This window comes from Equus caballus, chromosome 10 (assembly GCF_041296265.1).
Source record: "Equus caballus isolate H_3958 breed thoroughbred chromosome 10, TB-T2T, whole genome shotgun sequence".
NCBI lineage: Eukaryota > Metazoa > Chordata > Mammalia > Perissodactyla > Equidae > Equus > Equus caballus.
In genome coordinates this window covers 68,360,094-68,382,492 of record NC_091693.1, presented here as the reverse complement: position 1 = coordinate 68,382,492, position 22,399 = coordinate 68,360,094, and the positions used below count along the sequence as shown (strand labels likewise).

The following is a 22,399-nucleotide window of genomic DNA, read 5'->3' as shown; positions in this document are numbered from 1 at the left end:
GTTAAGTGCGCACATTCCACTTCTCGGCAGCCCGGGGTTCGCTGGCTCAGATCCCGGGTGCGGACATGGCACTGCTTGGCAAAAGCCAGGCTGTGGTAGGCATCCCATATATAAAGCAGAGGAAGATGGGTATGGATGTTAGCTCAGGGCCAGCCTTCCTCAGCAAAAAGATGAGGATTGGCAGCAGTTAGCTCAGGGCTAATCTTCTTCAAAAAGAAAAAAAAATCCACTGAGCTGCACACTTAAGACTGGTGCACATTACTGAATGTAAGTTATTCCTCAATAAAAAAATCAAATAATTGAGAAAGACTACTCATATTAAAAGAGACTTTATAAGGACTTAAATTTAAGTCTACTCTCTCTTTGGGGGGCAGGTGGAAGTTTTAATGTCTCTGAGACTCAGTTTTTCATCTGTAAATAGAGATAATACCTACCTCATGTATATTAATTTGATAATGAGGTAATATATATGAAATACGTCATTTAACTGCTCTCTTCCTCAGTTTTCCCATCTGTATAACGTGTATAAAAGTAGTAACTATAGTAACTACCTCATATCAGAAGGTAATTCTGTCTGAGCTAATTCACATAAAGCACTAAGCACAGTGTCTCACACAGGAAGCTCTCAATAGATGCTGATAGTAGATGTTGTCCACATTACGAATATAAACTAGATTGACTTCAAGGCCCCACTCAGCTGCTGTAGAAGTCTATAAATAAATGAAAGCCAAGAAGATTTGGTGCATGGCCTATGACTCCTGTGACAGAGCTGAGATGGAAAACCAGGTCCACTGACTCCCCGCCCCGAGGTCTTCCCACCCCCCCATGGGGCCTGAATCCAGGGAAGTATTAATTCTGCATTGATTTGTATGTGCCTGGCCCTCTGGGTCTGTCTGCCAACAGGGTTTCTGTGGCCGTGAAGCATAAGGTGGCCTTGAACACGAGGAGGAGAGAGACTTCCATCTCCTTTTCTTCCCCTATGGGTGGGGCGCTTAGATGACTACGCCTCCTAAATTAACCCCTGATGTGCCATGTTCTGCTCTAACCAGTTTCCACGTAGTAAGGCTGTTAGCCCCTATAGTTGAGAGAACTGGAAAACAGGTGGCTAAGGGACTTGCCCAAGGTCACACAGCCAATAAGTCGGGGATGCCAGGAACTGGGTGCCGACTGCCCAGTGCCAGAATCCACTTCTACTTTCTGCACTGTGCCACCTTCTCTGGCGCGGCCCAGTTTCTATGGGACACCCTCGGTCAGAAATCACCCCTTGAAGCTTTGTGCCTCCTCTCTTCTCCACTTCGTCTTTCTTAGGATTGAAGGAGTCGCTTCAGCATTAGTGTTCCAGGTCTTCACCAGAGCAGAGTTCATGGCCCCCAGTGCCACCCAGCCTCCTCTGCGGCCCCACCCAGTTCCAAACCTGCAAGGCGCCTCTTGTGCGCTGGCACTTGGGGATGCTCCAGGTCTAACCCTGATGTGCCACTTCATGTTTTCGAAGATGACACTCCCTTCCTCCAACACCCACCCCGCCACCCCCTCGGCATCCCCTTCACCCTTCCAAACTCAACATCCACCTTTTTTTGGAGAGCAACGATTTGTAACATCTTGGGCAGCCTAGCCGTTGCCATAAGCAAGTCTTTCAGAGCTATGTGGTTTGCGGCTGAGGTGTGTGAAAAGCCCTCAACGCTGTAGACTCCAGGGTCCCCACGTGTTCACAAATGTCAACCTGTGCAATCCTGCTGAGTCAAAGGCAGAGCTGAAAATGCGGATTCTGCAGCAAATCTGGGGGCTGATCTGGATTTCAGTGTAAAAAGCCCCTAAAAATGTTTGGTTCAGTGAGTTCTTTGGGGGAGCCTTTGTCCCAAACGAGAATTCTAATGTAGAACCGTGTAACCATGTGTCAGAGAATAAAACTGTCACCCACACTCCCCGTTTGTCTTTCTAATTCTTTGTTTTCTCTGAAGCCATCATCCTATCCTCCAGACAGGTGTCTCTTTGGGGTCGGAGGGTGGTGCCTTCAGCGTGACAGGTTTCCTGCACCAAGAAAACCTCCCCATATTAGAAGCTGTGCTGAGCTAGGATTCGGGGAGATGCCGTGTGCCAGTGTCTGACATCTCTCTCTCCCTCTGCAGACCCTCATTTTGTCGTCTGTTCTGCTCCTAAGGTCTCCAGCTGATAGAATTTGCAGCCCCGGAAAGGAAGCAAGCGGCTGTTAAAGCACACCAGCTAGCTGCCTGTCACACGGGAAACTGGGCTTTTTCCAGACCCGAATTTATGCCTATCCTGCACAAACTTTATACGGAGCCATGCGCTCTTAAAAGTGATTTACTCACGAGGTGTCAGATGGCAGGAGGCAGGCCTTCAGGAGACTTGTGCTAACCCCGCTGGCGTCACATGTCACATAACGACAGCACCTGAGGGTCAGAGCAGGTCTCCGAAGGGCCTGGAATCACAAAGATCCAGGGGAAGCCCCTCCCGGGCTGAGGTGGCAGCCGTGTTTCCTGGTTGGCTTTCAAGCCTGACAGGCGTAAGATAGAAGAGGCCACAGGAGTATCTCCCACTGCTTTTGTGGATGGCAGAAAACCCATGTGCAGTAGCCTTCTTTTTTTACCAATACACACCCAAAAAGAGTCTGTACATATTGAAAGGAGAAAAGAAAAAGAAAAAATGAAGGGAAAAAAGTATTTATATATTTAAAATATATATATTTAAATTTGGAAGACAATGCATTTTTTAAATATTTGTAGAAGGGACCAAATTTGCCTCCGCTCTTGAGTGAATAATGGAGAGAGGAGTGGAGCCCAGACCTTAGGGCTCTTCCGGGGACACGCAGTGTGGACCAGGAGTGGAGCTACCTGATGGGGCCAAGGCCGAGCTGTGGTGGGAAAGGACTCGCTTCTTGCACCAGGACAAGTGGCCTTGTGCACTGAGACCAAGTGTGGACCTCCATGTCAAGCCTATTTGTACCAACACCTAACTCCCAGAAGGTAGAAAAGAACACCTTGATGTTCACCCTAAGTCTTTGTTCTGTTCAGTAGGCAAACCTAGCTGCCAGGCTTTGCCCTCCACCGTGGGCCATGGAAAATTATTTTGGGACTCTGATATCCCACACTTATGACACATAGATCCAAAGAGAATATATGATCTAGCTTCCTTGTTTTGACAACCTCAAACAAAATGAGTGATGGGTACTCTCTCGCTGCTATTTCAGTTTAAGATTGAGGCTATCCCAGGGGTCTAATTTGCTCTGTGTATCAGTCAGGGAAATTAACACCAGTTGCAGTAACAAAAGTCTCAGAAGTTGCAGAGGCTTAATACAATTTAGTCACACTCTAGTCTCATGTGGGTTGAGCATCTCTCCTCTGAGCTGTGGCTCAGGCTCTTTTCGTCTGGTGGCACCACCATCCCTTAGAGCTTCTATGAAGCCCTCTACTGGATCCCCTGCCTTCATCTGGCCATCAGTGAGGGACAGTGAACTGACAGTCTAATGGGACATTTTAGAGGCTGGATCTGGAAGTGGCATTTATTACTTCTTCTCACATTTCATCAACCGGAACATGTTGCACATTTCATCTAGAAGCAAGGAGTCTGGGGAATGTCTCCTCATGTGCTTGAAAGAAATTGAATTGGTGAGAATCTAGCTGTCACAGCCACATCTGGGAATGGTGGTGAACCTGAACTAGGAGTTTAGGGCCTAATAGTACCCGTGTCCTACCTAGAAGGAACACTTAATAATCCCATTCCATCCTGATATACATTTATGTCACCTACATAGTTTGATTTCTAGACTGTTAGAAAGCTCTCCTGCTCCAAAATACCTTCTCTAGCCTGACTATTCTGGAACTTTACCATTAGAGAAACAGCCCATTGGGTTCAACACTGTCTTGATCTTCTCTTTCTCTGTTAAAATGTGTCCCAGTTATCAACTTATCGCCTCCAAACTCTTCCTTCATTGCCTGTTCTTCAAAAATGGACCTGTACCCTTTAAATATTTTGCCTTTGCAGCTGGCACGATGTTACGCTTTGTCAACAGAGGATGCTGGAGAGACACTGCAGGAGAAGGGTTTTTTTGTCCTGGTTCCCTTATGCTTGCTCGGCAGCCTCCTGTGGCTTGCCAGGCTCTGCAGCACTGGCAGCTTCTCCAGTGCCCAGCTCCTCTAGTGCACAGTGACCAGCAGATTCCCTGGCACTTCCCTACCTCAGGTGGTTTTGCAGCAGAGTATTTCTGGTGAGACATGTCCCTGTGATCAACTTTCCCTGACACCCTAGAGGTCAGCTTTCCAGCAAGTTCCACCAGTACAGCACCTTCTCTGCCATCCAGTGAGCCACAGCTGTGCCCTCTTCAACAAGGTCTGGATCTGAACCCAGGAGGCCTCTTCCTCCATTACTTTCTCAGCCCTAAGCGTAGCTGTGGCTCCTCATCTGCCATTCCTATATTCTTCAGAGCTCTCTTGACTTCTTACTAACTCTGTGTTACTTTAATCCCCTGTTACCAGTTAATAGTTCTTTATATTATATTTTCCCTATCTATATTACCACGTAGTTTCTCTCTCTTGACTGGATCCAGAGTGATATGGAATGCAAATGCCCTTGGGGTAAAATTCATCAGAAGTCAATGACGTTTTGGTGTGAAATACTTTGTTTTGTTTCCCTGGCACCTAGAGAGCAGTAAGTGCCTTGGAGCTGAGAGACGGGACAGTACGAAGAAATACTCAGCAAGGGATGATGGAAAAGTCCTAATGACAAATTTTGCCTATTTCACAGTTTTGCCATGGGCTGACTATAGCTGTTAAGTGTTAATCTTTATTTCAGAGCAAAGCGTCTTTCATTCCCCAGGGTCAGCTTAACAGCACCAGAATAGAAGGAAAGCACTGGTTTTTCTGGTGAAGCAGCAACTATTGTACTTTGATAAGCTCAGTACATTCCTCCCTTTGTTATTTTGTTTCTTAATCACACATAAAAGTCTGTTGCCATATAAAACATGAAGAGAACAGCTCTGGACGTTTTATTTCATTGAACGGAGCTGGGCTGCTCCCCGGGTGTGCATTAGCTCCTTCAGACAGGACGTTATCACCTTCAGGCTGCAATGAAAATGAGAATCAAAACCACGAGGATTGTCAGACGATGAAATGGCTCAGTTAAGGAGAGGCTGCTGTTGCCTTTCTCTGGGGGTTGTTAAAATAGGATGGCAGCTGTGTCTTTAGGATGGTGTAAGTGTGGTCTTGATTAAAAACTAGAGTAAGGGGGCTGGCCTGGTGGCATAGTGGTTAAGTTCGATGCGCTCTGTTTTGGCGGCCTGGGTTCAAGGGTTCAGATCCCGGGCGCAGACCTACCCCACTCATCAAGCCATGCTGTGGTGGCAACCCACATACAAAATTGAGGAAGAGGAACACAGATGTTAGCTCAGGGCCAATCTTCCTCACCACCCCCCCCCCCAAAAATATTGGAGTAGGAAGAAGACAACAAAGGTCCCTTCCAACTTAAAAATAAAATTTTTTTTTATCAAAGTAATGTATCTACACAATTTAGAAAACAAATGGTACAGAGAACTTATTTAGAAAGTCAACTGTCTTCGTTCTTACCCTCCTTCTCCCACAGTCCCCTGATCCTGATCCCCAGGTCTCTTCATGTTGTGTGGTATACCTTTTTCATATTCCTTCTTCAGCATTTTAATGGGTCCTTGGGAGACAGCAAAGAGAAACCCATGTGCCCAGTCCACCATCTTGAAAAATAAGCCTTCCTCTCAACGTTGACTCATTTTTTTCTTAGGCAAGAACATAAGAAACAGAACACAGTGTTCTGAAAATTCTCTGCTTACTAAATCAAAATGTATATATATGCGTGTCATTTAAACATGTCATGGAAACACACTGCATCCATCTAGTCTAGTCTTTTGACCTTCTAGATATTTCTCTATCCTTTTGGCCGCTTCGGTTCAGAACCCAGCCTTCTTGTCCTCATCCATCTGGTGCTCTTTGGACGTTACCTTGAACATCTACATTTTAATGAATACTTTTGATATAGACCAACCGTTACAATAGCAGATTGTAACATTATCGCCAGAATAAAAACAGTAATGTTGCCAATAGTGTATTGGCTACAGTCCCACAGTGCTATGCCCTGCAAAGAGAGATGAAACAGCACAGCAGCTAGAAGGAAAGTGGCGGAGGTGTGGGGTCCTCACACGGTGTCCTTCCACTCTCCGAGGAGGGTTATCCCATCTCACCATCGCCTGCTCCTCAGCTGGGGCCTCTGTGTATCCCCCCACCTTGTGCCCTTTCTGACAGAAAAATGGAGGGCTGGGCGGTGCACAAAGAGAGAAATTAGGCTAAAGTGATCTTTACCCAACCGACTGCTAGTTAATCCATCTCTGCTTCACTTTATCCCGATTTCACTTTTCCTCAACTCCTCCAACACCACAGAAAGCCCTCCCTGACAGGCTCAGAAAAGCTAAAGCCATGTTTTAATTTGTCAGCAGCATCACACTCAAGTGCCTATAATCTCATGGCCACTAGTCCATCATCTTTGTTTATTAACAACTGTTTTAAAAACAGCTAAGTAAACAACACTCATAGAAAGCAACTTTATCTGGGCTGGTTTTAGTGACAGAGAAAGGGCTGGGACATCTACTTTGCAGAAAAATGCCATCGAAGCTCCTTAGCACATAATACATTTTAGCAATCAGAGCCAAAATCCAAAAGCATAATAAAGAAAGGCAAGTAAAAATGCTTATAATCGTCCTATTTTAAATGCCTTATTTCCTGCCAATCTTATATCCATTTCAGGAGAAGCGAAAGTTGCCCACTCTGCCAGTGCCTTTGTCAGCTGCCAGCTGTTACTTCCCTGGAAAAGGGGTCAGAAGGCTGCTGGTAGCTAATAGCCAGCCAGCAGCTCCGAGTAAGAACCGTCCCTCATGGGCTTTAGCTGCTGGCTGATTGTCAGCCGAGAGCTACAAGTTCTGGTTTGATAAAAGCCAGCTATAGATTTCAAACCTGCTTTTTTTTCTTTTTCCATTTGTGCTCTGAAATTGTCGCACACTCCAAATGGAACTCGGTGAGCACACGGGCCTTTATTCTGCCTTGTTGGGCACCAGCAGTTAGTGTCGTCTCTAGACAGTACTTTGCAGGGTGGGCCAGTGGGGTGAGGTGAAGCGGGATGAGGCGGGAGGCGGGGGTTCGGGGCTGGATGAGCTACCCAATGCCCGATGGCACGTGTGAATCCTGAGTGAGGATGGACCGGGCACAGAGGGTTTCATGCTTGGTCTGAGATCCAGCCTCAGACTCTTTGGTTGTTTTTTGTGACAGCGGGAGTGGAGTGGGATGTGCTCATAAGTTAGAGTCAGAATTTATTGACTGAAACTCCCTGAAATGAAATGACTCACCAGCTCGATGTGCTGGGCATGAAATCCAAATCTTAAACTGCCTCAAGGCTCCCAACTGTTCCCGTAGGCCAGCAATCCAGAATTACCTTCTCTGAGACACAGTGTGGAACTCCGAGCTCTGTAGATTTCAGGGGGTCTGGGGAGCGGTAGGGGGGCAGCAGGAATTCTGTACAATGATGTGCTTTAAATTCAGATGCTGAGGGGCTGTCATGTGCAATGCATCAATGGCGAGAAATAAACACCCAGCAGAAGCCGGCTTTGAGTTAAGGCGAGTGCACAATAAATTTCAGCTGGCTAAATTAATCGCTCACTGCTTGTTGTGAATATTAATCCCAGGGAGGGAGCTGGCTTCAACCCAATCAAAAGACAGGTGGAAACTGCAGACAGCAAAACATTTGGGATCTTTAGAAGGAAGGCTTACCGGTGAGCCAAGCATTGATGCTGAGTCCCAAAGAGAAGCAGAATCTGAAAAACAGCCCTCTTGCTTTATAGACACAGCTGTGCTGCAAGGACCAGCTAACCCTGCCCTCAGCCCCGCCTCTCGCCTCTAGGGCCCCCCAGGGACTTGTATGGAGGAGGGTCTTGCCTGAGGGTGTAGAAGATGAAAGAGCCAAGACTCCTAATATTTTTTTATTGAGGTAAAATATACGTAACACAAAATTTACCATTTTAACCATTTCCAAGCGTATAAGTCAGTGGCCTTAAGTACATTCGGAACGTTGTGCAACCATTACCATTATCAATTTCTAGAATTTTTCCATCATCCCAAACAGAAACTTTGACCCACTAAATGATAGCTCCCTGTTCTCTCCTCTCCCAGCCTCTAGTAACCTCTCTTCTGATTTCTTTCTATGCATTTGACATTCTAGGAACCTCGTATAGGTGGCATCATACAATATTTGTCCTTTTACGTCTAGCTTATTTCTCTTAGCATGATGTTTTCAAGGTTCATGCATGTTGTAACCTGAATCAATACTTCATTCCTTTTTAAGGCTGAATATTCCATTGTATGGATATAACACATTTTGTTTACCCATTCTTCCGTTGATGGATATTTGGATTATTTTCACCCTTTGACTACTGTGACTAGTGCTGCAATGAACATGTGTGTCCAAATATCTGTTCAAGTCCCTGCTTCCAGTACTTTGGGGGATACGTTTCTATTTGAGGAATTGCCAAACTGTTTCCTAACTTGTTTTTAATATTTCTAAAATTTCTGATGTAACAGAAAGAAAAAAAATCATTACAAAAAGATAAAATGATGATCACTTTTGGCGTTTAGGGACTAGTATTGATCTCAGTGGTAGATGCCTGTTTTTGGAATGACCTTGATGGATCATGGTTGGCTGTGAAAGGTGAGATTCCTTTCACTGGTCAGGAAGGAGAAAGTTACCACCAAGCAAAGGAACTTGATGGTACTGCCTGATAAAGTTGCAAGAATATTGTCTTCCCTGGTGGTACTGAGACGGGGGTCTAGGGCCCTGAAAGGAGGGAGAGAAGGGGTCTCTGGAGAGAGGGGACCAAGCTCTATACCACCCAGGTCAGGGGATCCTAAGGTAAAAGATGGCCAATGAGATATTCGCCAAGACAAAGATGGCCAGTGAAGCTAGAATGCCTCATAGTTGCTTCTAAATTGCTCTAATAATCTTACTTGGTCTGCCCTGGGCTATAATTCCCCTCCACTGTCCCTAAACCTTCAGCTAAAATCTGTTAAGTGCAATGGAGTTGTGATATTGGCCCTCTGAGCAAATAGGAAGAATGAGAGCGAAGCCCAGAGTCACATGCAGGCAGGAAAGCCCTGCTTAGGAAACGTTCCAACAGGCCGGAAACCAAGACTCACCCTCTCAGAGACGAGAAAAATGCACAGCCTGTGAAACAGAACTGAGTGGGTCTCGGGGAGTGGGGGACACCAGGGCAGCTTAGATTAGACCTAACTTCCCATCACTACAAGGAACATCCCCAAGCAAGTCGTTCTGGGGCAGGTCAGCCCTGAGCGATGAGGAGCAAGGACTGGCCTTGGCACGTGAACTTGCTCAGACAGACCCACCCCACACTGCCACAGGACCTTGTAAAGTGCTGTCGGCCTCAGGAAGGCCACTGTGGGTGTCAGAACCTTGATTCTGCTGCTCAGATAGGGTCACCTTGTCCAGAGAGCCATCTAGAGAAACACAGGGGAGTTTCTTTAATCAAGGCTTTAAGCAACAACAGCTTTGCTGAAGTGACCGAACCTGCACTGCGGGAAGAATTAGGAGTAGTTTTATCAGTCTCTAGTTACACTTTTACACAAAAAACTGAAAGACTCACCAGCATTCTGGTTCCAAGACAAGTCCTGTGTTTCTCTTCGCTAAGGGTCTGGGGACGCAGCCTGTGTGACTAAGGGATTCCCCTCTGGGCTCCTCGGTGCGGCCTCTCTTCTGCACCTCCTGCCTTGTTCCCAGGCCTCATAGCCTGCTCTGCACGGGTGTTTATACCCGCATCAGGGCCCTTATCACTAAGCCTTAGTCTTTGCCATGTAAAGAGGAAAGCAATTGATACAAAAAATAAATCACTGCAGGCGTGTGTCTGAATTCTGGAGGTGTGCGATGGGTGTGCAGGGGAAGCCAAAGGAAAATGGCTTGATTGTTTAGGAAAACACCTGTTTGGTTACGAACGGTGAGCCTCCCAGCACAGTCTGGAAGGAGAACTCAAGTGATCTGCATAATGAGACGGCAGGAATTTGGGGGTTTTCCCCAAGCACCAAGAGAGACTGGTGTCCCGTTACCCAGAATAGGGTGAAAGCTGTCCATCTGCACAGGCTCCAAAAAATGGCTGGGGTCAGGGCTTAAGGAGAAAGTACCTCCAGTGAGAAATTCTCCTTGACAGGCAAAGCTGAGGATCCTCAGAATAGCAGTGCCACCCTTGGGTCCTGTGCTTTAGACCCTGGCTGCTCAAACTGTGGGCCACAGAACAGCAGCATCAGTATCACCTGAGACAGAAGTGCAGACTCCCAGGCTCGTCTGGGCTTACTAAACCAGATCTGTCATTGAAGAGATCCCCAAACAATTTATATGGACACTAAATTTTGATAAGAGATGTTTTAGAGCATTGGCCTGCAACTTTGGCTGTACATTGGAATTACCTAGGAAACTTAAAATACTGACAGCCCCCCACAAGAGCTCTCAGGTGATTCGAATATGCAGCAAAATCTGAGAACCGCCGCCTTGGAGGGCTCCCATCTGGCCTTTTTCCAGCTATGCTCCTATGCGCAGGGCGAGGTGTCTGTGGGCCAGTGATGTACTGATAAACAGGCTCTCTAGGAAAAAAACCCTGATTTGTAGATTGCAATGTTTGCCAGGTCCCATTGTGTAAATATTCTCACCACATCATAGCTGATTTCAAGCTACCAGTGTGATGCCAGTGAAAGTGGAGTTAGGAAGAGCTGATTCCTCCCTCAGGAGCCTTTGCTAGCCAGCCCAGCACTGCATGGGGCCAATGGGTGTGTCCACACTGAGCCTCTCCCCTCCTTTGGGACCACAGAATTCCCTGATCTTATGCAGGCCTCTTCCCAAAGGGGGTGCTACAGAGTTCAAACGTGGGCTGGGGTGTTCACACAGCAGGTCCCTCATGGGCAGGATGGAGCTGGTGTCAGGCAAAGCGTGGGAGAGAGAGTGAGAACTGGGCCTCTGTTAGTCCTCCTGCCCCATCCCTGTAAATGTAGGAGTGAACCTGCAGAATGGTCATGCCCCATTTTGAATTTGCAGGTCTTTGCTGAGCTCTGCCATGGTGTGGTGACCCTCTGCTATCACCAAATATTTCTAGTCCTTAAGAACAGTTTTGGCTTAGGTGTGCTTTGGGGAATATGGGGGAGAGACGGTGCTCTTGCACTGGGTGAGGGAAGGGGACAGAGGACAGCAGATGCTGGAGGAAAAAGAGAACTTAAAGGGATCAAGAATTTAAGTGGGAATAACCAAGAGAATATAAGTCAACCACTACCACCCAGAAATTCTTGGAAATGTTGGGGAAGCTGCTGGACTTCCCACAGGATGTGGGAGACGGACTTGAGTCATTTTCTTTGTTTGTTAAGGGAAAGATGATCTCTAAAGTCTGGACCATTTAGGTCAGAGCCCAGAGCCTGGAGTTAGACTGCATGGGGTAAAGTCCCAGCTGCACCACTTACTAGCCTTGTGGCCTTGGGCAAGTGGCTTCAGTTTCCATTTCTGTGTCTCCCTTACCAGCCCCAGGAGTGTGTCAGAGGAGGCAGAGAGCATGCGGACGGCGGACAGTTGGCCAGATCTGGGGCAGGAAAGGGTCAAGGGGAACAAAGGACCTGGTGGCAGTCACAGTGGAAGGCCTGGAGGGGTGGAGCCAGTGAGGAGGCGAAACAACCCCCTCTGTGAGAGGAGTCTCTTGGGAAGATGGTACCCTGAAAGAAGGGCACCCAGAGCCGACGAAGGGAAGTGATTAATGACAAGGAGTCGAAGACAAACATTACCTCCTTCTCAGGTGTCGTTAGCCTTGGACCTCCCTCTGCCTCCAGCCCAAATGCCAGTTAATATTTCCTTTAAAATAGTCAGAGTGTGAGGGCTTGAACCCCACCTATTGCCAGAAATTAAGCTCCCTCAAAGGGCCTGAGAGCAACCCAGAATGCTGACGTTTCTGCTGTGTGTGTGTGTGTGTGAGAGACAGAGAGAGAAAGAGAGAGAGGTTGTCTCATGGGTTATCAAGGTCTCATGGCTTTAGCTTCCTTGTCAGCCTCAGTGCCAGTCAGGGGCCGGCTCCCCTTCGCTTGTCTGTTTCCAGCTTAGAACTAGCCCATCTTCAGGGAGTCCCAGCCTACAACTTCTTCTCTTAGACTAGCTCACCTCCTCACAGAGGACATGCCCTCTATATAGGGTCCTGGCCCTATCCAGGAGGCCCCAAGAGAGGAAGATCTTATTCTCCCATTTTGGTCTAAGGCTTGTCCTAGTCCTCAAATCCTTCCTATGGTTGAGCTCGTCTCAAGATTGCTAGTAACGGAAATGCTCACAATCTTCGGGGAAAACCTATCTCCTACCTAAAGCTCTTGTGGGGGAAGGGGGTTTGAGATGCAATTATAGCAGGAAAATCCCAATAAGGCAATCAAATCAAAGTCAAATAGAAGTCTTGTAGAATATTACATGCCTAGGACATAGGTTCTGGTGTCATCAGGGACCCAGATTCCTTCCAAGTTGTTGCTCCACCATCCTTGGGGTGTTGCTATCAACCACTTGGTCCCCAAGAGCTCACCCCCACCACTAAATCCATGGTCAAGCCAATGAGAAGGGGAAAGAAGAGGAGAAAGGCATGCCCCTTTGCTTGAAGGGCATGACACTTCTCATATCTCATTAATCAGAGCTTAGTTCACACGACCATCCCTACCTGCAGAAAGGCTGGGTAATATAGTCTTTATTCTGGGTGGCCATTTGCCCAACTAAAGATTCTATTACTATGGCAGAAGAAGAGAATGGATACTGGGGTTCACTCTCAGCCTCTGCTCTAGGCATCAACAACCCAAACTAGGTTGAGCCACACCAAGCTCAGTCCAGTTTCTTGAGAGGGTCTCCTGGGGAAGGTGAAGAACAAGTCAGCTTACCCTTCCAGGAGAGCCATGGTGAGCTTTCAGAAGGGTCTTGCTTGTCATGCTTTTTCATTATCTTAAGATAAGAGCAAAGTGCCCAGTGGGACAAAGACTGTTTCCACAGGGAACCCAAAAGGCCGGCATGGACCTGAGGCCCTGCCTTCACTGACATGAAGACACGCAGGCTCTCCTCCACATCTTGACCCTGTGCTGAAGAGAAAAAGAGAAAAATGCCAAAAGACTGAATAATTACCAAAGAGAGACCAAACTGAGAGACTGAATTCACCCTGACTGGCAAGCATAAGGTCTTTTCCCTACTTTTGAGTGAAATGTGAGCTCATGAGGAAAGCTAGAATGGTATAGAAAAAAAGGTTGTGGGTTTTTTGTTTTCTTTTGGGTTTTTCTGGCAAAATCTCATAGTAGAATCTCTCTGTCTCTCTCTCTCTCTCTCTCTCAACACACACACACACACACACACACACACACACACGCAGAGTAAAATTTACTGGCCTTATTGGTTTTCAGATGCAATTCTAAGAACATCTTTCTTATAGATAGCATTGCTGTCCCTCTTTACGCTTGCTTCTATATGCATTCTGCCAACCAGGCAAAGCTGAAAGGGAAGATCTTTTAAATTAAGAGAATACATAATTTTTCTCCTGCCAGGAAGGTGTGAGCAGCAAGACAGCAAGCTTAGAGAGCAAAGAACAACTCTGCTTGTATCTGAGCTTTTCTGTGGTCTGAGAGGCAAGTGGTCACTCTGTCCCCAGAACAGAGTACAGAGCAGGGCGGGCAAAAGCCCTCAAGAGGTATGTGGTTCCACCTTTGGTTTTTCCCCAACTGGATCCTCACATGGGGTTGGATTCTCTGATCTGCAGTAAAGTCTCTGACACACGATACATCCTTATTCAATTGTTAGCATAGAAATGTCTTATTGCTGCCTATGAATATTTTAGTATTATCTGATATTTTGTTGAGTTTTCTTTCCCTTACAGTATTGACTGATAACGGATTCTCTGTACTAATTGAGTTGTGCATTTATTTAATATTTATTATTATAATAACAGCTAATATTTACCAAGCACAATGCCAGACACTGCACACAGGTCATTTTATCGAGTCTTCATAATAATCCCATGGGGCTGCTGTGGACAGTTGTGCAGTTTGCACCTGGCCAAGGAAGCAGGTGGGGTTAAGATCTACCCTGGTCCCCACTCACCAAGCTCTGTGCTGGGGGAGAGGCTTCACCCCCCTGGAGGACAGAGATGTTTTCTTCACGCAAAGGCAGCAGCCAGAACTGGTGCATTTGGAGCCTTGACTACCCATTTAAGAGAAACCTTACTATTCCCATTTCCCAGCTTAAGAAACCAAGGTACGAGAAAGTCAAGAAACTTCCCTAAGGTCACACAGCTGGCAGGAGGTGGAGTGAGGACTCAAATCAAGAGCCTGACTTGGAGCCAGGGCTCTTAACCTGGATGCTTTTGGTGCAATGTCTTTCCCACTCCCTGGGAATGCTCTGTCTTAGGTTGTGAGGGCCCGGAAGACGGGCATTCACGTCCACGGGACTTGCCTTAGGTTCTATGCAACACACTATGTCATTGAGTGCGTGAAGTGCTTTCTTGACCCTAAAGGCATGATTGCTCAGGTTCTGTGGCCAGACATCTCCAGCTACTGCACCCAGCTGCGTTAGGCTGGAATTTCACAGGGTAAAAGGAAGAGAAGAGGCATGGAGAACTGTCAGGGCAATGAGACCCTGTGGAAATCAAGCCTCTAGATTCTCCTTTCTAGGATGTGCACAGTTCGGATGACACACAAAAGTGTGGAGGCTGGAAGTTAGGCAACAAGTTTGCTCAATGGGGAGGCTTTAACGTGAACCTCCTCTGCGTCTACACCTCACATCTTCGTGGAGCCTGGAAGATCAGTCTGTCCATAAAAGATATCTCCCTTCTAAACTTGTGCCTGAAGTTTCCACCATTTAGTGTGTTTCTTTGGGTTGTGGTTGCCCTGCCTGCCACTGCCACCCTTCTGTTCCTCCCTGCTGGCTCCCTGATGCCTGAAATTCCTTTAATATGGAACAAAGGCTTTCAGTTCATAGAGGGTGATGAGGCTTAAAATGCAAGCACCCCTCCGAGAGGCAGCATATTGATTTAAATTCACACCATGTAACTTGGGTACAAATGAGTGATCAGGATTTTTTCCTGAGAGCACCTTTTGATGAGAGAAAGGCAGAGGAGAGAATAAGGACACTAGAAAAAAACAGTGTGAGAGGAAGGGCAGTGTAGAGAGGGAAAAGGGCACAGAAAGCCGATGAAGCTGTGTGACTTCAGCATACGTCCGCACCCACCTTGCCCCTGCAGTGGCTACCAGGCAGCATGGTGCAGGGGAAGGTGTGGCCTCCTTGGGGAGTCAGATCTGGTTTGAAACCCAGCTAGGCAGCCCTTGCAAGCGACCTAACTTCTGTGCACCTTAATTTCCTCCCTTGTGAAATGAGGGTCTAAAACCTGCCACACAGGGCTGCTTTGGGGATTTTATTTTATTTTAAATTGTGGTGAAATACACATAACATAAAATTTACCCACTTAACCATTTTTAAGCGTACGAGTTCAGCGGCGTTAAGTACATTCACATTGTGGTGCAGCCATCACCGCTATCCATCTCCAGAACTCTACTCAGCTTGCAAAACTGAAACTCTGTCCCCACTAAACAAGAACTCCCCATTCCTCCTTGTCTCCAGCCCCTGACAACAACCATTCTGAGTTCAGTCTCCCCGAATTTGACTATTCTAGGTACCTCATATGAGTGGAATCGTACAGCATTTGTCCTTTTGTGACTGGCTATTTCACTTAGCATAATGCCCTCCAGGTTCATCCATGTTGTAGCACGTGTCAGAATTTCCTTCCTTTTTTAAGGTTGAATAATATTTCATCGTATGGATACACCACATATTGTTTATCCTTCATTCATCCAACACTTGGGTTGCTTCTACCTTTTGGCTATTGTGTATCATGCTGCTAAGAACATGGTATACAAATATCTCTTGGAGACCCTGCTTTCAATTTTGGGGGGTACATACCCAGAAGTGGGATTGCTGGATCATGTGGTAGTTCTAGTTTTAATTTTTTGAGGAACTGCCGTACTGTTCTCCATAGAGGCTGCACCATTTTGCATTTCCTACCAACAGTGCACAAGGGTTCCAATTTCTCTACATCCTCGCCAACACTTGTTTTTTTTCTTTATAGTAACCATCCTAATTTTTAAATGTAACCTAAATAAAGCTGCCCATGTACATGTCCAAACATCGAACAATTGAGAACACCCAACTAGAGAAGACTTGGCAAACAGTGTAGGATTATTTATCCTAGGTTTTCTTGAAGGGGTGTCGAGTGGCTTCTCTCTCGCTGCCACACTGCTGTGTCTCCTCCCCCTCCTCTGCTGGGCTCATGCTACTTTCTCATTGTCGCTCTCCAAATATCCCTCTCTCATCTGACTTGCCCTGCTGTGTTGGGTCTCCATGGGAAGCAGAATCTGGTCTCTATCTGCTATTCTCTCTTGGAAAGCAGCTGTCTGGAATTCTGATGAATAAATTTCTCCACTTCATTATACAGATGATGAGAATCACTTGGCACATTGTAGATACTCAGTAAATGGTAGCTAATCTTATACAGTCATGCATTGCGTAACAAATGGGAAACTTTCTGAGAAATTCATCGTTGAGCAATTCCATTGTTGTGCAAACATCATAGCGTGCACTTACACACACCTAGATGGTATTGAACATGTGGTCTGTTGTTGACCCAATGTCAGTGTTTGGTCAATACCTCATAGAGATATCATGAGCATTAAATGAGTAAATGCATGCAAAGTTCTTAGAATACTGCTGGTACTCCATAAGCAATATCTGAAGGTTAGCTTCCATTATTGTGGTGGTAGTAATGGGGAGCCCAGTGTGTTAGGACTAAATCATTTTTTAGCAAGAGAAGCTGCCAACAACTTTGGTTCTGGTTGATGACAAAGAGAGTCACTTTGAAGCAGATAACCTTTGGCTTCTGGGAGAACCTAGAGTGATTCCCTTTAAGTAGGCAGATGTAAGGTGGGTAGGCAGCCACTGCCCTTGGGAAATGGTATGACAGGACCTTTTGTAACTTGACAAAAGCTGCTGTTCCCAATATCCCCTTAGTAGGGGAAAGAGATGAAAAATCTGTACTGGGGTCAAGGAACCTCTTGGAAAGAGAAAGATTGAGAGCTAATTCTTTCCTTGTGAGGGTCTGCATTACCAAGATCTCTTTGCTGGATTTGTTAGGTCCTGACTCAGTCTGCTGACAGAGCAGAAAAAAGTTCCAGAGGGGAACTCACCTCGAAGGAAGGGGCACCCGCACTAGTGGAGCAGGACCAGGGGCTGAGTGGGGAGTGGAGGAGGAGGGCGGTGATGGCTTCTGGCATCTGCCTGGGTCTTGCAGCCCCTCTGGATGAGAAGCTGCCCACCAAGCAGTGGAGAAGAAGCAACCGGCGACTCTTCAGCTTCGTCTAGGGGCAAGTCGGCTGGGAACTGCCTGCATCGCCACAGTTTTTGCTTCTGAAGGAGACGGAAGAACATGTTGAGAATTTTTCGGTTGCCGTGCCTGGCACCTAGGGCATGTCTGGAATAAGGCAAGCACTCACCAAAGCTTGAGGGACTGGAGTAACTGAAGGGCAGGACTCGACACTGGGAGCCTGAGTGTTTCTTCTCTCCTGCCTCCATCCCAGCAGGGGCTGCACGACTGAGAAGTTGTGGAGAGAGTTGCCACTGGTGTTTGAGCGCCAGGGACCCTTCGAACAAGGACCATTCCCAGGGGAGTGCATGACGGGAGTTTCTTCTCTTCCTCGTGGTGTGTCACAGTTTCACTCTGCGCTTTCAGCACTTGAAAGCATAGAATTTAAAAATGGAAAATCCAGGTCTGTCCAAGGAATGAATCCCTTCCTTTCTCTTCCTTTCTTTTCATAGTTTAATGATGTGGAATGGAGAGTCTGAGCTTTAGGTCCAAATGGTTTTGTTTTGTTTTGTTTATGGAGATGGAGAGAGCTGACCTTTATCTAATTATGCCTCTTGCAAGAACACTGAGCAACTCAAGAATTTGGCAAACAAGAGTCCTCGCCTCCTAGACTTTTAACCAGAGGCAGAGGGCTGACCCACATCTTGGTTACGCCATCCATTATTTACACAGCAGCCATCACCCTATAAACACAGTACCAGGGGAACTGACACGGTCTCAGCCCCACCCTTTCATTGCCTATACCTTTTTTTCCCTCTTAAGCGTTGTCAAGAATTGTGCAAAGAAAGCAAGTCACCCATGTTCCACCCAAGCATGTAGGAAGGAACAGACTACAACAAGGTAACGAAGGGAGGGGAAGTAACATCCATCTGGAAGTGAGACGGTTCTGGATTCCTTCTCCACAGACTAGCTGTGTGACCTTGGAGAAGTTACTCAGTGTCTCTGAGCTTCAGAGTCCTCCCAGATAAAGTGGGAATGACAGTACACAGGACTGTTTGGGGGACTGAACGCACTAACAGGTAGTGTATGGTAGGTCCTCAGTGAAGAGTTCTTCTCCTGTGATGGTGGCTAAAAGCATGTGTGTGTTAGCCTGAAAACACCAGTGGGGTCTCCTGGGGGCCAGAGGTGTTCATTTCCAGACTCTGTGACACTTTCCCTGAAATCTGTACTTCCCTGTGACTGCCTCAGGCATGTTCACATAGAATTTTCTCGTACTGAGGACACTCTCTCTGAACAGTTTACATCCGCAGGCTGCTTTTCAGGAGGCCCTGAGGTAGGAAACTCATTCTCCCAGGTGCCTGCCTTTCTGCTCAGGATAAATGGAGGCAGGAGGAAGGCCCAGCCAAGAGCAATTAAAAGTCACACTACAGCACTTGGGCTCATCCCTCGGAGCCCTTAGGCCTCACATCTGGGAAACAGCTGGTGGAAGAAATGGAAAAAAAGATGCCCCTTGTTCTTCCTGACGGGTTGTGTCCCAAAGGTAGTACCTCAGAGAAGCATCTTCCAGGCTTCCCCAGTCCGTTTATGGGCACCGAAGAGAAGTGGAAGCATTCTCTTGTTTCTCCCATGACGCTCTTCCTCTCTTTGCTGTCCTCACCTCCAAACACAGACAGCCTTTTCAAAGTGTCCTGGTACCAACACTCTACAGAGAATGCTGTTTTCCCCTAACCTAAAAAAGATTATTATACTAATAATTTCAAGGCAGAAAGTTCAAGGCCAAGGTAATAAGTACTATTTCTTTTAATCTTTATTCTTTTTAATGAATAAAGTACCACCCGCTTGTTGTGGAAAAGGGAATCAAGGGCCCATATGCGCAAATAGTGTAAGAGCTCTCTATTCTCTCTCACTCCCCTCAGTCCCGCTCCCTGGAGGTGACTACCCCTTAGCAGTTTGGCATGCATCCTTCCAGACATTTCTGTCATTCTTGGGCATTTGAAGATATATAGTGATTCCCTACTATGTTCTGGGCGGTGTTGGGTGCTGGGACCTATGGTGAACAAATCTATATACGTATGTATGTGTGTTTATCTGTCATATATATGAGCAAAAATGAGACCATGTTTCTCAAAAAAGAAAATCTCAGAGTGACTTTTCCATGCTAGTATGTAGAAATAAACATATAGATAAAGAAACATTTGTAATTTTTAACGGCTGTGTAGTTTTCCATTGTGAGGATACACCATAATGTACATATATAACCTGTACATGCTGATTTAAAAACAAGCCTCATTCCCTTTGCTTGTAGGATGTGGAGCAACCCGCTTCACATGGCCCGCTTGAGCCACGGGGATGCTCTGGGGCCTGTCCCCTGCACAAGGGTGGAGAGACGGCTAGCTCAGTGGGCTGGCGCTCCATCAAGGCCAGCACCAGGAGCACGATGTGCCTGTCCAGGCACCCTGCAGTGGTGCCCAGCTGGCCAGTGGCATAACCGAGTTCACACTCAGCTCTCTCTGACCCCAGAGCTCCTGCCCCCACAGCTCGCATCACACTCTGCTGCCCCCGCCCTCCTTTCTGGCCACTGGTTGAACAAGGAGAGGGGACGGAGAGGAAATAAACTCGAGGTCCTGAAAAATGCAGTCAGGGGAGGACTGTGTATGTGTTTTCTTTAAAGTAGTCACTTTTTCATGCCTGTTGATGGGGCTGACCGTGTGTGTGTGTGTTTGTGTGTGTGTGGTCTGTGTGCACTCGCTCGCTGTCAGGGGGATGAGCAGTGCGTCCTCCCTCCGTGGGTAAGGGCAGCAGATGCTCATGTTTTAAGCAGTCAGAGATAGTAAGAAGCTCTTGCTTCATTTTCCTCCCTATTATCTGCCCCAATCTCCTCCTTTGGAGCTGCGACTGACTAACCGATCTCAACGCCCCAGTTCCAGCCCTCCCCAGGCGCTTCTCAGGCTGGGGCGCCGCGGCAGCGCTGGGGTCCAGGCAGGGCAGATGTTCGCCGGCAGTCACTTAGCTGGGTGGTGAAAACAAAAATGCAGCCTAATTGGTCAGTGGCCTTTTCTAGTGAATGAAGGAGGTTTCTGTTTTAAGAACTAAAGTGACTTCTCGGCTGTTGATTCACTGCCCACAGGGAGATTTCTGAAACGAGGCTTCCTAGCTTGGGTAGAAATTTGCATACAACTTCCACTTCCTGCTCAGAGCCTGTTCGACGACTTACCTGGGCCCGGGCAGGGAGGAGGGAGGCCGGGAGCCACCGAAGGTGGAGACACAGGAGGAGAGAGAGCGGGACCACCCTGGGGCCTGGCCTGTCTGTGCGCGGAGGTTCGAAGGTAAGTTGTTCAGAGTTGTCGCCTGCCTAACCTCTGACCCATTTTCCAAAACACTGTTTTCTCCTCTACTGCAGTGTTCTGCCTTCCTTTCCTCTCCCCATCTTTAATCTGTTCGTGTAGAGACCAGCTCGGGCTGAGAAGTGGCAGGCTTCTGCTGCGGGAAGGTGTCGGTGGTTGGGAAATTCAGGCAGGCGACCGGGGAGTAGCTCTCGGAGGAGGGGAGGCGGCCCTCTGGTGCGTTTCGGAGCTGTCTGGGAACCATTTGAGTACTTCGTGTCCCCACAAGTTTCGATTAAGACAAGCCCCCCCCCCCCACCCCTTCTCCGCGGACGGCGAAGATGAAGAAATTGGCTTCCAGCCCCAGAAACACGTCAGCGGCAGAGATGGAAGGGGAACTCTCAAGTTTTCTCCATCTCTGTTTCACGCAGGGAAAAAATCAACACCGCGTTCCCGGGCGCGGGGTTTGGCCCCGGCCCTGCGCTGGCTGCGAGCTGCCTTCTCAGCATCCCCACACCCCCCACCCTCCCCAGCTCCCCAGACAGTTGCTGGCCCTGGACGGAGCCTTCAGGGAAAATAAGGGGAGAAACGCTACTACTTGGTCTTAGAAGCTAATTAAGCTTCACATGCCATTCAAGTTCAAGATGGTCTCTTAGAATACGGGGACATTTTTAAATGAAGGGAAAAATAGAGACCAAATAAATAATTAAAAAGAGAACAGGAAACTTGATTTCAAGTTCTCACCCCTGCTCCTTGCTGGCTCTGCGACTTAAGCAATTCACTTTGGCTTCCCTCAGCTTGGATTTCTTCATCCATAAAATGTGGGGTGGGAGTCAGGGTGGAGAATTAATGTGATTTTGTCTAAATTCCCTTCTACCAAAATCAGGATAGGGTAATGGGAGTCCCAGAGGGGTAGCTGTAATGGGTGGTCTTAGAAGACTTGTTTTGTTTACTGATTTTTCAAAACTATTAATTTTACCTCCTGCTACTGCATGGTTAGTCCCTGGAGGAAAAGGACTTTGTTTCTTAATCCTTTTCTACCGCCCAGCGCCCAGCATACTCTCAAACGCCTCGTAGGTGCCCAGGCTCCTTCCGCATAAGGTGCTCTGAGTTCTGCCTCACCCATCTGCTCTCAAGGTAAAAGGTAAAGCATAGTCTGGGTGAAAGGCTGGGCAGCCACGTGGCTCCGCCGGAGGGCTGCCTGGAATTGAGGCGTTATTATTGGCTTGAGCTAAATAGGAGAAAACAGGGGGTTTCTTGAATTAGTTCACGTCCCATTTGGGTTACCCGGGAAGAGCTGACCTGCCCACTTGCCCACAGAGTCAACGCAGGCCAGAGACTTGGCAGACAAGCCTGGCTCTAGGAGCCGGCGTTACTGACTTAGCTGGAGCTGGAAACCACTCCTTGGCTAGACCAGTCACTGTGTGTGGGGCCTTTAATGGGAGGTGAAAGGAAGCCATGAAGCACATCCTGATACCATGTAAGGCTGATGACCGTGATTGGACACGTTAGATTCCAGACTCACAGAATCCTTAACCTCTTCCAAACCACCACATTTTTTTTTGGTTTGTTATTGTTTCTTCTGGGCAATTAGTCTCCCTCTACAGTTTGAACAGGCCCTGGCTGACGGGACAGGCTGACTCAGGGCTTTCAGTAT

General features: G+C 47.4%; 1 protein-coding gene and 1 long non-coding RNA gene across 19 annotated transcripts in view; one reads left to right on the top strand and one right to left on the bottom strand.

Annotated features, from left to right (window-relative positions):
- Positions 1 to 7,992: 7,992 nt before the first annotated feature.
- On the bottom strand, positions 7,993 to 21,015 carry LOC102148991 (uncharacterized). Of its 2 annotated transcripts, XR_002810951.2 has the most exons (5): positions 20,634 to 21,015; positions 18,967 to 19,148; positions 17,610 to 17,847; positions 17,304 to 17,523; positions 7,993 to 13,160 (listed from the first exon to the last, which is right to left on the bottom strand). It is a non-coding gene; the product is annotated as an uncharacterized lncRNA (long non-coding RNA). The 2 variants fall into 2 exon arrangements; XR_011422616.1 differs by lacking the exon at positions 18,967 to 19,148 and having other exon boundaries at positions 20,634 to 20,998.
- The window catches only part of TRAF3IP2 (TRAF3 interacting protein 2), a 40,400-nt gene continuing 38,137 nt past the window's right edge, over positions 20,137 to 22,399 (top strand). For 3 of the 17 annotated variants that reach the window (XM_070225425.1, XM_005596882.4, XM_014734583.3), the window contains exon 1: positions 20,239 to 20,745. The gene's annotated coding sequence lies outside the window, so the exon portion shown is untranslated. Of the gene's footprint in view, positions 20,746 to 22,399 lie in introns of all 17 variants that reach the window. The other 14 variants (XM_070225418.1, XM_070225419.1, XM_070225415.1 and 11 more) reach the window with 9 other exon arrangements.